Below are 4,049 nucleotides of genomic sequence, written 5' to 3'. Positions count from 1 at the left end.
AAACAGAAGGTCTCAGGTTCAATCCCCTGCATCTCCAGTTAAAAGGACCAAGCAGTAGGGGATATGAAAGACCTCTGCCTGAGACCCTGGAGAGCTGCTGCTAGTCTGAGTTGACAGTACTGACCCTGATGGACCAATTATCTGATTCAGTATAAGCCGGCTTTGTGTATGTCCATTAAGAGTCCAAAGAATACGATTCGATCATGCTTGTGGTCAGGGGTCATTTCGTAGAAAAAGAGGTGCAGGAGCTCATTAGCAGAGCTCATTAGCATAGCTTATTTGCATATGCCATGCCCTCTGACATCACCGGAAGTGTGTCAGAAGGTAACACCCACTGCTCAGGCTTCATTGGACTGTTTTGGATTGCTAGCTTTGGGGGGGTGAGACGTGCAGATCTGCCCTCGCAGAGGAGGGAGAGCTTGTACCTGAATAAAACGTGGTCTTAAAGGTGCCACCGGACTGTTTTGGATTGCTAACTATGGGGGGGGGGAGCGCAGATCTGCCCTCACAGAGGAGGGAAAGCTTGCACCTGAAGGCAGGCCGGGGGGGTCTCTGCAACTTACCTGGCTGCTTCTTGCTCCTCGTGGCCTGACTGAGGGCTGCTGGGAGCAAGGGGCAGGGCTTGTTGCATGTGCCTGCCTTCTGGGCTCCTTACTGCCGGAGCTCAGCTCCTGTGCGCTCCCACAGAAAATGACCCCTGGATACAGCCCTTGTAACCAATGAGATGAACACCTCTGCCCTAGATGCCAGGCAGAAAGGTGAACATCACAGACGCATTTCACCTGGTTAGGCTTGCCAGCTCTAGGTTGGAAAATTCCTGGAGATTTGGGATACAGCCCAGGGAGGGTGGGGTTTGGGGAGGGGAAGAACCTCAGCAGCCGTCTTCTCAAGGGGAACAGATTGCCGTAGTCTGGAAATAAATTGTAACCCTGGGAGAGCCCTACCTGGAGGATGGCATGCAAGAAACGTAATAGAATGGTACCATTGGGATCCAGTCCTGTGGTCTTCATTTCCTGAGTCTCAAGGGAAACTGGTTGGTGTTTGTGGGAAGCAGAGCATTGGACTAGATGGGCTCCGGGGTCTGATCCAGCAGGGCTCCTATAGGTCCTTTCCGCACTAGACTTTAAATCCTGGGTCAACCCTGTCCCCAAACTCACATTCTACACTATACATGAGTTCATCCCTGTAATCTCAGGGTATTTTTACATTCTATGCTACATTCAAGTTCACTCCTGTAATTATCTCGGGGTATTTTTTTGTTTCCACATTACATTGAGGTCACACCGGTTTCACCCCACACTTGTCCCGTGATAAACGGATGCTGTTATAACCAGGGATAAATGCCAGGTATTCTGTCGCGAGTCTAACTCTGATAAAAACCAGGGATGAGATCCAAGTGCGGAAAGGACCTTACAATCTTAACTGCAGTTGCAATGTGAAAAGGCAAGTGAGCCCCAGCTTACTCCTCCGGGAACTGACTGCCAGCTCTCTCTTGCTCTGCAGGATTCATTTCTCTAGCCTTGTATCCTCCCAATCGTCTGCCACCAGGCAGATAAATAGGTCATGTCTCTGCAGTGGGCATGATCAGCATTCAATCATCCCAAATTGCTTGTCCACAGAGAAGCCTTGTTCTGGGTTTGCCTCCTTCCAAGCAGAGGGCATGCCCAGGTCATGCGGAAATGCTTTCTGTTTTCTGAAATCCAGCAACTTTTACACCCTCTAAAAATATAAAACTACTGGGTCAAAGAGCAACATCTGTCTCCAATTTTGTTTTCTTTTTAAAGTGCGTCTCAATTGTCAGAAATTTACGAAGGGCAGCAGTGTGTACTTCCTTTTGTGACTTTTTTTTGTCCCCAATTCCTTTTCAGATACAACAAAGCTCAGTAGGAATGGATTTCCAATGTCCCTCTTGTTTGTTCCAGCATCTGCTGCAATTTCAGATGTCTCATCTTGGGTTATTTTATCCTGAAAAATCCTCGTGCCAATTTCACTTCTAGCACATGCAAACTGAGGCTTGGATCCTGTGAACATAATTATGCACACACTTTGCAGCTTTCGCTCTAGAGCGGCTCATTTCTTCTGCCTCTAGAACTTCTGTTTGTGCCAGTTCAAAAGGTCCTAGCAGCAGAGGAAATAAGCTATGTTGTGGGTGGATTGTGGGCAGAATGTGGTCTTAGACTCCATCCTCAGGGAAGGGGCTGTGGCTTAGTGGTGGAGCATCTGCTTGCCATGCAGAAGGTCCCAGGTTCAATCCTTGGCACCTCCAGTTAAAAAGGACCAGGCAGTAGGTGATGTGAAAGACCTCTGCATAAGAACCTGGGGAGCGGCTGCCAGTCTGAGTAGGCAATACTGACTTTGATGGACCAAAGGTCTGATTCAATATAAGGCAGCTTCCCATGTTCATGCTGTTTGAAAAACTGGCAAAAATACTTAGATATTCAGAGTTTGCAATGGATTTTTGCTTCACTGGAGAGAAGACATTTATTTCTGTGTAAGAGCCTCTTGCTCAGGGTAAAAGAGGAGAGCGCAAAAGTGGGCTTGAAGCTCACCATCAAAAAAACTAAGATCATGGCATCTGGTCCCATCACTCCTTGGCAAGTAGAAGGGGAAGTCGTGGAAGTAGTGACAGACTTCACGTTCCTGGGATCCCAGATCACCGCAGACTGTGACAGCAGCCATGAAATTAAAAGATTTCCTTGGGAGGAAAGTGATGGCGAACCTAAACAGCATGATAAAAAGTAGAGACATCACCCTGCCAACAAAAGTCCGCATGGTCAAAGCAATGGTATTCCCAGTAGTCATGTATGGCTGTGAGAGTTGGACTATAAGGAAGGCCGAGCGCCGAAGAATAGATTCTTTTGAACTATGGTGCTGGAGGAGACTCTTGAGAGTCCCTTGGACTGCAAGAAGAACAAATCAGTCAATCCTCAAAGAAATCAACCCTGACTGTTCCCTGGAAGGCCAGATAATGAAACTGAAGCTCAAATACTTTGGCCACCAAATGAGAAGGGAGCACTCACTGGAGAAGACCCTGATGCTGGGAAAGATTGAAGGTCAAAGAAGACGGGGACGGCAAAGGATGAGATGGTTAGACAGTGTCATAAATGCAACCAACATGAAATTGAGCAAACTTCAGAGGACAGCGGAAGACAGGAGGGCCTGGCGGGATCTGGTCCATGGGGTCGCAAAGAGTCGGACTCGACTGTGTGACTGAACAACAACAACAAGAATCTTTATTTCTAAGGGAAGGGTACACAGGTAAAGCTACAAATAGAAGACCTAAGGCAACATCTCTAGAACTACAGAACAGACTGACGACACGGTCTCACAACAACAACTGTAATAGAGAGTCGTCTTCTTCTTGACCCCTAGAAGGAAATCACCTGAATGCATTACCAATGATTGTTAGTTAATAGGCTTCAGTTTCACGGGCTTTATTTTCATTGGCTCTGAGCCAGGTTTCCCTTCCAGGTCAGTCTAAACAATAGCACACAAGGTGAACAGATTAACCCTATAATGACTGAATTAGATCTTGCAACACACACATATTTCCAACACATGCCAGAACCCATAATACTTTATTTGTCATACTATCAAAGGCAGAGTCTCTGGCCCCTCCTTACTTCAGTTTTAAGTACATTAAAGAGGAGGGGCAGAAACATTCTCTGAGAAACAGTGAGACTGATTTTCCGCAGCCGCTGCTCTGCGCTCGCTCCTTTTTGCCCCGATGGTACATGCCAATTTCCCACTCAAAGCCGCGCAGCTGCATTTTGACCCGCGGCTTCACCCGATTTCCCCCGCGGTTTTGTGATCCTGTTTTCTGAGGATTACGAAACTGCGGGCAAAATCGGGCAAAGCCGCAGGTCAAAATGCGGCCAAGCGGCTTCGAGTGGGAAATTGACACATACCATCGGGGCAAAGAGAGGAGCGAGCGCAGAGCAGCAGCTGTGGGAAATCGGTCTGACTAAACTTGGGAGGAGCAGAGGGGAGATTGGAGATATAATTTGTTTATTTCATTGTAAACCACTGTGAACCACAAGAAACAGAAA

General features: G+C 47.5%; 1 non-coding gene across 1 annotated transcript; it reads left to right on the top strand.

Moving 5' to 3' along the window:
- The first annotated feature begins 2,194 nt into the window (after nt 1-2,194).
- On the top strand, nt 2,195-2,266 carry TRNAG-GCC. Its single transcript has one exon. It is a non-coding gene; the product is annotated as a tRNA-Gly (tRNA).
- The last annotated feature ends 1,783 nt before the right edge of the window (nt 2,267-4,049 follow it).

This window comes from Gekko japonicus, unplaced genomic scaffold, assembly GCF_001447785.1.
Source record: "Gekko japonicus isolate JY-2015 unplaced genomic scaffold, Gekko_japonicus_V1.1 scaffold741, whole genome shotgun sequence".
Taxonomy (NCBI): Eukaryota; Metazoa; Chordata; class Lepidosauria; order Squamata; family Gekkonidae; genus Gekko; species Gekko japonicus.
The sequence above is the reverse complement of the archived record's forward strand: the minus strand, read 5'-3'. Positions and strand labels throughout refer to the sequence as shown.